Source organism: Dermochelys coriacea, chromosome 7 (assembly GCF_009764565.3).
Source record: "Dermochelys coriacea isolate rDerCor1 chromosome 7, rDerCor1.pri.v4, whole genome shotgun sequence".
Taxonomy (NCBI): Eukaryota; Metazoa; Chordata; order Testudines; family Dermochelyidae; genus Dermochelys; species Dermochelys coriacea.
The window spans coordinates 72,948,094-72,960,812 of NC_050074.1; the positions used below are offsets into that span (position 1 = coordinate 72,948,094).

Genomic DNA, 12,719 nt, shown 5'->3' on the forward strand with positions numbered 1-12,719 from the left:
AGAAAAGTTCTCCCTTTGACTCCCTCCGCAGTCCCTCCTCAAGGTTATTTCTAAATTAATTACATATCAACCAAACTATCCACATAAGCTTTCTTCACAAAACCCCATGCTTCTGCCAAAAAGAAAAGCATTCATTCCCTCAATGTCAGATATGCCTTGTGTGATGCTGTATGGAATCTGGGGGAGACTTTAGGATATTATGAATATTGTAAAATTGAAATGAGTTGTGCCTAATATGCCGTGTAAGATAGCTGCAAAAATGTTATAATTTGCCAAGTATGATAATCTTATTCATAGGTTTGTATCACCTTTGTATTATGAGTTACATACATGTAGAGTATAACTGTATTTCCAAACTTGTGCTGTGTTTCTGGGTGACATTCCCAGACAGATTGGCATCAGCTCTAGGCCTGTTTGATGGCCCATCAAGGGACATCAACTGTACAATGAACCCAATAAAAGGAACAAGGACTACACCTTTTGAGCCAGCAAGCCAAGTAGGGGCATGCCTATGGACAGAACTGTAAGGTTTTTCCATGCCAGGTGCTGGACAGCTTGTGTTTGGAACAAAGGAAGTACAAGCCACATGGCAAAAGAAATATAAAAGACAACTGCATCATCTTCATTTTGTCTTCAGTCCTGCTTCTTACCTTTGGGGGAATTTTGCTACAAACTGAACTCTGAACAAAGGACTGAATGACCCATCCAAGCTGTGGATGTATTCCAGAGGGACTTTCAAGCTAGCAAACTCACCAATACTGCTAAGAACTTGATACGTGGACTTTGAATCTTTGTATGTATGTGACTGCTTTATCATTTAACAACTCTCTTCTTGTTCTTTCTTCATTCTTTATAATAAACCTTTAGTTTTAGATACTAAAGGATTGGCTGGCAACATGGTATTTTGGGTAAGATCCAAACTTATATCGACCTGGTAATGTGGCAGGCCCTTTGGGATCAGAAGAACATATGTGAGCAGAGTTTTAAAATAACTTCTCACTGTACTGGACCTGTGTTGATTGGGAGCCAGAGAACTGGAATGCAATAAAGGGGGCTGTGTGATTTCTTTTTTTTTGTTTCTTGATAACTAGTGTGGGGGAGATCGGACGCACAATTTATGACTGGTTGGAGAGTTTAACTTCCGTGTTACCCACCAGTCTTGGGAGTATCTGCTTTCCCTTTTGCAGCCAGACCTTGGCATGTCCAGTGAGGGCTACCCCAGGCACCCAGGGTCACACCTTGTTCTACCTGTAAAGGACCACACCTATCGGAACATCACCATGGCTATTTCTTGCCGTAGCAGAAGAGTAGCGAAGACAAGCATTATCCTGTGAGAGAATCTCTAAATGGATTTCTGGGTGCATCATCACATGCTGCCAATTAGTGCATATCCGTCCATTCAGGCCTCTGCTGCAGACAAATCTTTGCTGCCAGCATCCTCACACCCCTCTCTACTCTGAATGCTGCTCGTCAGTCACCCACATGTGGAATACACATAGGAATCAGCGTGTGAAGAAGAAATGGAGGTTACATAACTATAACTGGAAGTCCTTTGAGATGTGTGGTCCCTATTTGTAACCCACTACCTGCCCTCCTTCCCCTCAGTTTGCATCTTACTGGATTCGCAGTAAGAAGAGGAACTGGAGAAGTGTCGGCCCAAGCTGCTTCTTAAACCCTCAGCCTAGAACAAGAAGAACTACTGAGTATGTGTAGGCCAACAGACAATGCTTGTTGGAATTTCTAGTCTTGGGCGCATGGCTCACGTGCATTCCCACAGATGGAGACCGCATATCAAAGAAATTCCAGTTACAGATAAGTAACCTCCATTTTTCATATGTGTTAGCAGGTCAAATTAAAGACTACAGGGGAACCAAGTGTTTACCTTGATCTGTTAACTTGTTTTAAAACTACAAACCTCCTTGTCTTCACTAGGGTTTTACCTCAAGTGAGTTCACATGGGTGAAGAATACACTTTTGTTCCCTAGTAAAGACAAACCTAAATGTTTGCAGGATGTGGAGCCCAAGAGACACCTTGATTTGCTGCTGAAGGAAGAGACTAATGGTTATGTGGAAAAAGCAGGACACTTGGATTAAAGTAAACTAAAAGATGGGCACATATGTTTTGAGAATATGTGCAAAATAATTGCAATAAAAGGCTAAACTGCTTGCTCATCTGTCTATACTGCACTTCAATACCAACTTGAAAAATGACTCTCTGTTGAAAGACGAGTTGTAAACTTTATGGAACAGGACAACAAGAAAAGATATGGTGATTAAATACAAAATATGACACTCATGCAACCTTCAGGTTCCACTGGTAAGCACTCGAAAGTCAGGAAATGCCTAAATCAAGGTTAACTCCAAAGAATGGAGAAGTGAACAGAAGGGCGTGAATGCAGTCAAAGAGAAATTCTATTTAGCAGCTGTCAAACTATTTGCAAGTATTTTAATCCCTATTCATCCAGCTTTAATGCTGGTAACTGTTCAAAATAAGCAGCAGGCCTTACCTATTACTGACCCCAATTCTTCTTTACTACACTTGAACAGTTTAAAGTGGGTTTAAACATACCTCTGGCATAGTGGGATGTTCACTGCTGCTACATATCTACCCATATAGGTCTTCTCTCAGCCTCTGGTAAAGGGGGTGATTTTGGCCAGGCTGAAGGAGGGAAGCAACCAGCAGGAGTCAAGGCAGTAGTGCACTGAGCTCTGGCTCTTCTGTGCTGGTCTAATAGCTCATAGAGGACCACTGCAGAGTCTTTAGCGCAGGTGATTTGGAACTGTCTGCTCACCAGGTCTGTTCTGTGATCTGTTTATGAGGGTTTCAGGCTGATAGCTGGAATACCTACTGAATCTGGACAGTTTTGAATAAATATATGTGCAATCAGTTACCCCCCTTGCGCCGCCCCATGCATGCATTGTTTTAGATTAACAACTCATGAAAGCTTATGCCCAAATAAATTTGTTAGTCTCTAAGGTGCCACAAGTCCTCCTTTTCTTCATAAGGAACTTGTTGTTTTGGAGCAGTATCTGGGAGGGGTAAACAAATCAGCACAGATGATGATGACTCATGGGGTGTGTGGATTGTTTTCACTGGGAAAGAACAAAAGCACTAGAGCAAAAGAGTCCTATTTTAAATGCAGGTTTCCACATGATTGCACACCCCTGCCTGAACCTGGCAGACTTCACACAGAATGGATTCAATACTAGTTAGAGTTGGCAGTCAAGCAAAGTTGCATCGTTACCTCAGAAGAATGAAGTGAGGCTCAGAGTGAAAGCCTCTCCCGATTCTGACTTGCAAAACACACAGGACCCGGCCCAGGCTTTCAGCTCTGATTTCAACAGTAAGGCCCAAATCCTCAAAGGTATTTGCCCAGTTCTCATTGATTTCAAGCCTCTTTCAGTTTTTATATCATCCTTTATCAGTTAAAACTATTTGAGCCAGATGATGATCCTCAGCTGGAGTAAATTGGCATTGCTCTGTTGACTTCAGCTGAACTACCCTGTTTGATGCCAGCTGAGAATCTGGCCTTCAGTGAGTAAGGACAGGATAAAGACTTCAGGATTTGGCCTATTGTGTAGTCCAGTGAAAAGCAGACATTTCTATGGCATGGTCTACACTTTCAAATTGTATCGGTATAACTTGTGTCACTTAGGGGTCTGAAAAATCCACACCCTGAGTGATGCAGTTAAACTGACCGAACCCTCAGTGTAGAGAGCGCTAGGTTGACAGGAGAATTCTCCCATTGATCTAGCTACTGTCTCTCGGGGAGGTGGAGAACCGGTGCTGACAGGAGAAGCCCTCTTGTTGGCATACGTAGTATCTTCACTGAAGTGCTACAGAGGTGAAGCTGTAGACAAGTCCTAGGTCCTCTAAGTCTCCCTCCCACCACACAGTGTCCTAGAGCACGGGCTCCAGCTGAATCTACACAGCAATGAAATCAGACATGCCAACTCTCATGAATTGATCATGAGAGATGCAATTTTTAACTAAAATAAAGCCTCACTCATGATTTTGCGATAGAACACTCAAATGTCAGGATTTTTTACCAAGATGAGTGAGGCTTAATTTTAGTTAAATGTCTTTGTCAGCCCCGGGACCCAACTCTTCCCACTTCCATGGGGTGCACATTGTTTTGGGGAGCCACTTCAATACACCTCCTCTGCCATGACTGTGTATTGCCTCTCTCATCAGCTGCTTGGAGCAGTGCTGCCCAGATTGCTCAGCTTCCACCAGCACGTCCTTCTTATTTCCCACTGCTGCTGCTTCTGACCAGGAGCAAGGTAGAGTTAAGATTCCATCATCTTCCTGTGCATCCCCCAATCCTGAGTGAGGGCTTCCTGCAGGAGAGCAGCAGGATATGAGGCAATAGTTGGGCCACGAAAGATATGGGGCATTCATTCACTTTTGGGGGGAAGTAAAGTTTTGTGCAGCTCCATGCATGATATTCCTCATCAGCGAGCAAATCTTTAATGTTCCTCATGTGGTTGTCTCCTCCCGCCCCCCAAACAGTGGCAGGGGACCATTTAGGAGAGACCAGTGACTTTTTCACATTGTGCAAAATGTCCTGCATGGAGCTGCACAAACTTTGGCAGCTATGGGAACAGGTGACTGCCATGGCCTGGGAGGGCAAGAGATACTGGCAATACCTGCAGGCCCTGCTCCATAATTGCATAAAGATAATAGCTCTTTGCATTATTGAGAGAGCTCCTGCAGGAGCCAAAATCCTTTTCCTTTCCATAAGTATGCAAGAGTAGGCAGTACTGTGTTAATCACACATACACCGGGAATAGATGGGGGAGATCAAAAATCAGAAGGTGGAATACAAAAATCATGATTTCTTTTATAAGAACCTTGTGATTTTTAGGCCAATCGTGATTTGTTTTTTTGAGCCTCATGATTTTTGAACTGTTGAGGTTGGCAATACTGTGAATCAGCCCCGCAGCCCAATCCCCGTGAGCCCAAGTCAGCTGGCTCGGGCCAGCCATGGGTTTTTCTTTTCTATGTAGACATACCCTGATTCTCCACTCAGCTTTCAGAGTACTGCAGGATTCCTCAGATTCCAGGGGCCACTGGAATATGTTGATTTCCAAGAAAATAATTTTGTTTAGCATCAGGGATAGCAGAAGTCTCAAAAGCAATCACATTTCTTTCTAAGAGAGTCAAACTCAGGGAACAAAAAATGCTCTGCATACCCTGACAAACCCAAAGAGTGTTGTTTGGTGAACTTTCCTAACAGTGCAGTCTAAACTTTTTTCATTCAGCTCTGTTCCCCATACCATTTCCACTTCTGTGCTGGCTTCCTTCCCTCCCACTAATTGCTAAGCTGCTCTCTTGGCAGGTGACGTCAGTCTTTGCTTTAGTGCTTGACATGGTTCCCCATTGTTTCTGCAGTTGAGTCTCTGAGGCAAACTTTTCCCATACATGACACTAATCAAAGCTTTAGTTCCTGTGTTCCCATTTAAAAATATACTTTTTTTTTTAGTTCTGCTGTTCTTTATCAGACACAGCCTTATTCCCTAGACAAACAATATACTCTTTTAATGCAAGCCCCATTGAAATAATGGAGCGTAAGAGTCTCCTGACCTTTCCAAACAACCCATCTGACATTTACCGCATTGTACGGGGCTTTATTTTATTTTTGTTTTTAGTAATTAGTTGGTTTCTTATGGGAAAGTAGTTTGATATCAAAACACCACATTGTATGAAGGGAACAGTAGCACCTTTCCGGGCTTAAGATAAGCTATAGTGCCATAGTTAGATGGTTCTATCCTATACACTCTTACTCACATGAACGAAATGTTGCATCCAACAAGGGAATTCTCTATTAGTCCTTGTCTTGACAGATAAAGAAGAACTCATCACAGAACTAAAAAATAATGGTAACTTAGATACAAGTGTTCATGACTTGATCACATTTATAAAGTTCAAACAGAATAAAGTCAGGACCAGTGATATATATACTTGGTGCATTAAAAGGGCCAATTTCACAAAGCTGAAAAAAATTATGAGCAAGATCAGCTAGCAGGAAGAATTTAATTTGAAAAATGTGAGTGATAACTGAGAATTGTTTAAGAACAATTTACTAGATGCCTAAAAAGCTGCAATCCCATCATCAAGGAAGGCCATATTGGTTAAAAAACTGACCAAGTTTAGAGGGGAAGTAAAGGCAGCTATAAAAATTAAAAAATTAATATATAATAGATGGAAGAAAGGGGAAGTTGATAGTAATAGATAGAAATCAGAAGCTAAGAATTATAGAAAATTGATAAGGGAAGCAAAGGGACACAAGGAGAAAACTCCAGCCAGCAGAGTTAAGGACAACAAGAACAACTTTTTAAAAGTACATTAGGAACAAAAAGAATCCTAACAATGGCATTGGTAATGGTAGAATTATCAGTACCTAATGCAGAAATATTCAATAATTTTTTCTGTTCTGTATATGGGAAAAAGACAGATAATGTAATCATATCATATGACACTCTTTCATTCCACTAGTATCTCAGGAGGTTGTTAAACAGCAGCTCCTAAAGTCAGACATTTTAAAATTAGCGGATCTGGATAACATGCATCCATCCAAAAGTTTTTTAAAAGCTAGGTGAGGAGCTTGCTGGACCATTAATGTTGACTTTCAATAAGTACTGGAATGCCAGGGAAGTTCCAGAAGGTGGGAAGAAAGCTAATGTTGTGCCAATATTTGAAAAAGGACAACGGACTGATGTGAGTAATTATAGGCCTATCAGTCTGACATCGATCCTGGGCAAGATAATGGAGCACCTAACATGGGACTCAATTAACAAAGAATTAAAGGAGGGTAATGTAATTAAAGCTAATCAACATGGGTTTATGGAAAATAGATGCTCTCAAACTAACTCGATTTTTTTTATTACATTACAAGTTTGGTTGATAAAAGTAATAGTGTTGATGTAATACAGTTAGACTTCTGTAAGGCATTTGACTTGGTACTGCATGTCATTTTGATTAAAAAACTAGAACGATATAAAATTAACATGCCACACATTAAATGGATTAAAACCTGGTCTCAAAAAGTAATTGTAAATGGGGAATCATTATCAAACGGGTATGTTGAAGGGATCAGTTCCTGCCCTATGCTAATTTTTACTAATTTAAAAAAAATTATTAATGATCTGAAGAGAACAAAATCATCACTGATAATGTTCGCAGATGACACAAAAATTGTGGGAGTGGTAAATAATCAAGGGGACAAATCACTGTTACAGTTATCTGGATAGCTTGGTTAGCTGGGTGCAAGCAAACAATATGGTTTAATATGGCTAAATGTAAATGCATATAGCTAGGAACAAAAAGGTTAATCATACTTACACAGTGGGGACTCTATCCTGGAAAGCAATGACTCTGAAAAAGGTTTGGGGGTCCTGGTGGATGGTCAGCAGAACATGAGCTCCCACTGTGATGCTGTGGCCAAAAGGGCTAATGTGATCCTTGAATGCATGAACAGTGGAATCTCAAGTAGGAGTAGAGAGGCTGTATTACTTCTGTTCTCTGTATTTGGTACTGTTGTGACCACTGCTGGAATACAATGTCCATTTCTGGTGTCCACAGTTCAAGAATAATGTTGATAAATTGGAGAGGGCTCAGAAAAGAGCCACAACATTGATTAAAGGATTAGAAAACATGCCTTATAGTGATACACTCAAAGAGCTCAATCTGTTCAGCTTAACAGAGACAATGGTAAGGAATGACTTGAATATAGCCTAAGTACCTATATGGAGAACAAATATTTGTAATGGGTTCTTCAGACAAAGGTATAACATGATCCAATGGCTAGAAGTTGAAGCTAGACAAATTCAGACTGGAAATAAGGCATATATTTTTAACTGAGAGAGTAATTAACCATTGGAACAATTTACTAGGGTCATGATGGATTCTCCATCACGGACAATTTTTAAATCAAGACTGGATATTCTTAAATACCTGTTCTAGGAATTATTTTGGGAAAGTTCTATGACCTGCGTTATACTGGAGGTCAGACTAGATGATCATAATGGCCCCTTCAGGCCTTGGATTCTATTACTCTATTAAAACTGTTGCAGGATCAGGCATATAATATGGCAGTGAACAGTGCTACTATGTGGCATATCAGATGCCGCAAGATAATAAATTAAACACCAAATCCCAGAAGATTGTAAAACAGGGATAAAGTGCAGATTAAGACCAAAAATGTGACTCCATAAAAAGGGCACCTTCTTACTCAACAGACATACTCCCTTTGTCTGTTTGGCCATACTGGGTCAGACCAAAGGTTCATCTCTAGCCCAGTATTCTGTCTTCCAACAGTGGCCAATGCCAGGTGCCCCAGAGGAAATGAACAGAACAGGTAATCATCAAGTGATCCATCCCCTGTCGCCCATTCCCAGCTTCTGGCAAACAGAGGCTGGAGACATCATCCTTGCCCATCCTGGATAATAGCCATTGATGGACCTATCCTCCATGAACTTATCTAGTGCTTTTTTGAACCCTGTTATAGTCTAGCCCTTCGCAACATCCTCGGCAAGGAGTTCTGCAGGTTCACTGTGCGCTGTGTGAAAAAATACTTCCTTTTGTTTGTTTTAAACCTGCTGCCTACTAATTTCATTTGGTGATCCCTAGTTCTTGTGTTAAGAGGAGTATATAACACTTCCTTATTTACTTTCTTCTCACCAGTCATGATTGTATAGACCTCATCCTATCCCCCCTTAGTTGTCTCTTTTACAAGCTGAAAAGTCCCACTCTTAATTGCTCCTCGTATGGAAGCCATTCCACACCCCTAATAATTTTTGTTGCCCCTTTCTGAACCTTTTCCAATTCCAATATATCTTTTTTGAGATGGGGTGACCACATCTGCACACAGTATTCAGGATGTGGGTGTATCATGGATTTATATAGAGGCAATATGATATTTTCTGTCTTATTATCTATCCCTTTCTTAACGATTCCCAACATTCTGTTTGCTTTTTTGACTGCTGCTGCACATTGAGTGGATGTTTTCAGCGAATTACCCATAATGATTCCACGATCTCTTTCTTGAGTGATAACAGCTAATTTAGACCCCATCATTTTATATGCATAGTTGGGATTATATTTTCCAATGTGCTTTACCTTTGCATTTAGCAGCATTGAATTTCATCTGCCATTTTGTTGCCCAGTCACTCAGTTTTGTGAGATCCTTTTGTAGTTCTTTGCAGTCTGCTTGGGACTTAACTATCTTGAGTAGTTTTGTATCATCTGCAAATTTTGCCACCTCACTGTTTAACTCTTTTCCAAATCATTTATGAATATGTTGAATAGGACTGGTCCCAGTACAGACCCCTAGGGGACACCATTATTTACCTCTCTCCGTTCTGAAAACTGACCATTTATTTCTACCCTTTGTTTCCTATCTTTTAACCAGTTACTGATCCATGAGAGGACTTTCCCTCTTATCCCATGACAGCTTACTTTGCTTAAGAGCCTTTGGTGAGGGACCTTGTCAAAGGCTTTTGAAAATCTAAGTACACTATATCCACTGGATCCCCCTTGTCCACATGCTTGTTGACCTCCTCAAAGAATTCTAATAGTTGGTGAGGCATGATTTCCCTTTAAAAAAACCATGTTGACTCTTCCCCAACAAATTACGTTCATCTATGTGTCTTGACAATTTTGTTCTTTACTATAGTTTCAACCAGTTTGCCTGGTACTGAAGTCAGGCTTACTGGCCTGTAATTGCTGGGATCACCTCTGGAGCCCTTTTAAAAAATTGCTCTATAGCTGTAAAATGTTTGTTCTGAAACTACGGTCTTGTCTACACTACACAGTTTTGACAGCAAAAGGCATTTTTTGCCGACAAAACAGTGGAGGTGCACACACTACAAAGCTACTTATGGTGGCAAAACTCTGGTGTTTTGCCAAAAAAATAAAACCGCCTCAATGAGAGGCATAAAGCTTTTTGCAGCAAAGTTAAAGCGACAAAGCGTCAGTGTAGACGTTGCTGTTTGTTATGTCACCATAACTGGCCTCCTTCAATATTCCACAGTTTTGAACTCAACTGCCCTGCAGCCAGGCACCCCTCCCCTTTCAAAGCTCCAGGAAGATTTGACATTCCTCAGCCTGGAGAGCTCACATAGCTGCTGAGGATGCCGCTCCTGGCAGCTGAGCAGCTATGGGAGAACTCGGAATAATTGAACCATTAATACGGAATCGGCAGGCAGGCAGAGCGAGCTGCTGCTGCAGGGGCAGGGAGGGGAGAGACTGCTCTGCTGTGCAGAGCCAGGGGTTGGGGGGGTGTTGTCCCCCTCCCACAGGATTGGATGCTCAGGCTGCTGTCTGAACTTAAAGAGACAGCATGCCAACACACTTTCCCCCAACACACACCACACACATTCCCCAATGTCTCTCTCACATATACACTCTCCCCACACAGTCTCTCACACACTTCCCAACACACACTTTGTTTCTGACTCTCCACACACACACTCTCCCCTCCCCCGCCCCCCCATACTTCAATAGAAAAGCAGCTGGCAATCTAGTAGGATGCCCATGGAACAATAGGATTGAGAAACCTGCATCATGTGATGCTGTACCTGCCCCATGAGGCATAGAAAACCCTTCCTAAAGCACCCTGCAGCCAGTTGCACAGAGGTATCTACCCACAGTGCACTGCTCTCTTTGTCAATGTAAGAGCTGCTAGTGTGCATGTGCACTGCCGACACAAGGAGCATAGTGTGGACATGCAACAGCAGTTTAATTAAAGTGCTTTAATTAAAGTGGCATAACTTTTGTCGACAAACTCTGTCATGCAGACATGGCCTATGTAACTCACCAAAAAGGTAAAAAAAACTTCACCTAATGCAAAATGGGGGATTTCTACAAAAGGTGTTATCTCCTGCTCATCAGGAAAGATTATTGAATCCAAATGGGCCATTGTGGAACAAAGACTTTGTTGATTGCTCCCCTCCATCCACCCACGAAGAGGTTAAGTGCAGAGGCACTTATCCCATTGGTTTGAATTCTGGGGGAAGGGAATAAAAAGGCTTGTTAAAGAGAACAAGGACTCTGAGGGTCACTTCATCGGATGCTGTAGCTCATGAAAGCTTATGCTCTAATAAATTTGTTAGTCTCTAAGGTGCCACAAGTACTCCTTTTCTTTTTGCGAATACAGACTAACACGGCTGCTACTCTGAAAAGTAGCCTCTTAGTTCCTCAACTTTCCAGCCTGTTTGGTTAATGGACGCTTAGAGAGCCTAGCCTTTGTGAGTCAGTTCTTGTGGAGTTAACATTGCATGTAAAATTCTTGTGTTATTTTTGGTGAAAAACTGGCATTGGACATGTGAAATAGCCACTCTGATGGAGACCTGTGTTAATTAAACAAAAGGCACTAGACTGTCTATAGATATGTGGTCTGTAAAATGTTACAGCTGGTTCAATAGACTCTTCCTCTGGAAATTATTACAGCTAGAATGCTAGGCAGGGAGCCCAGTTTCCTTGTCATTTGGGACCCACTTATCTCTCTTGCTCCTTTTTGTAAGCACTAAACTGACACAGTGCCATTTCTGTTAATTACTGAATTGGTGGTGTTGTTGCTTGATTCCCTTAGTGTTTGAATAATTGCTGAACCTTGTTGCATAAATGCTATCTGAACTAGGATGTTGAACATGCTTCCATTTTAACACTAATTACAAGCTGATTTTCCCAGGATGTTGTTGTTAGTTCAATTTCTTATTCAAGTTCATATGTAAATTGATTCCTCTTTCTTCCCCCTTCGACCTTTACCCCACCACCTCCATTTTTGTTGTTACATTTAGTTATTGGCCTCACCTATGAAATTTTCAGTTCAGAGCAACTGTCCTGGGTGGAGTATAAAGCCTTGGAAATAGAGACATGCTGTGACTAGTGGATGATAATATAATTCAGCCTTGTAAAATTATCATAAGAATGTAGACGTCCAGAAACAATCTACTTGCCCACCCTTAGAATGACCATGAGAATGAAAAAATAAATGATACTGTACTCACTTTTCTAAGATGATTTTCCCTTGGTGAGAGGATTTTTTCAAGGCTGCTGTAATTAATATCAAACAAGCTCAAACATTAAACAAAATAACTGTCTAGGAACAGCCTATTAGTGAAGTTTATAGTTATCTAGGGCCTTAGATTTTCAGCAGCAGTCTCCCCTTGTATATCCAAAATTGATACCATTTAAATGCCTAGCTACCTGACTCAACATGCCAGTCAAGGTCTAAATGACCTCCCTCAGCCAATAAAATACTTGCAGGTGAAGCTTTGAGACTGCAAACTGAAACCAAAATTGAGAGGGTTGCAAAAATGGCTCAAGGTCATGATAACGTCCCAAAATTCAGAGACTCCTCCTTTGTATTGAACACTAATACACATTACCATCCCAGACCAAAGCAAATTAACTACAAAGAAAAGCTTTGGCGGAAATTTCCATTTTCCCTTGCAGGGCCGGCTCTAGGATTTTTGCGCCCCAAGCAAAAAAAATTTTTGGCCGCCCCTGCTTTTTTTTCGTGCCCCCCCCCACCCCTTCCCCAAATCCTCGGCCCCGCCTCCTCCCCTGGGCATGCAGCATTTCCCCCATTGCTTCCTACAGCTCCCTGCCGCCGTAGCTCACATCCGCTCTGCCTGCTCCCCTGAACACGCTGCCATTCTGCTTCTTCCCCCTCCCTCTCAGGCGAGAAAGAGGCAGCGCGTTCAGGGGAGCA

General features: G+C 41.7%; 1 protein-coding gene across 1 annotated transcript in view; it reads left to right on the forward strand.

Annotated features, from left to right (window-relative positions):
* The window catches only part of MMRN2 (multimerin 2), a 50,514-nt gene that overhangs the window by 16,372 nt on the left and 21,423 nt on the right, over positions 1 to 12,719 (forward strand). The gene's annotated exons all lie outside the window — the stretch shown is intronic.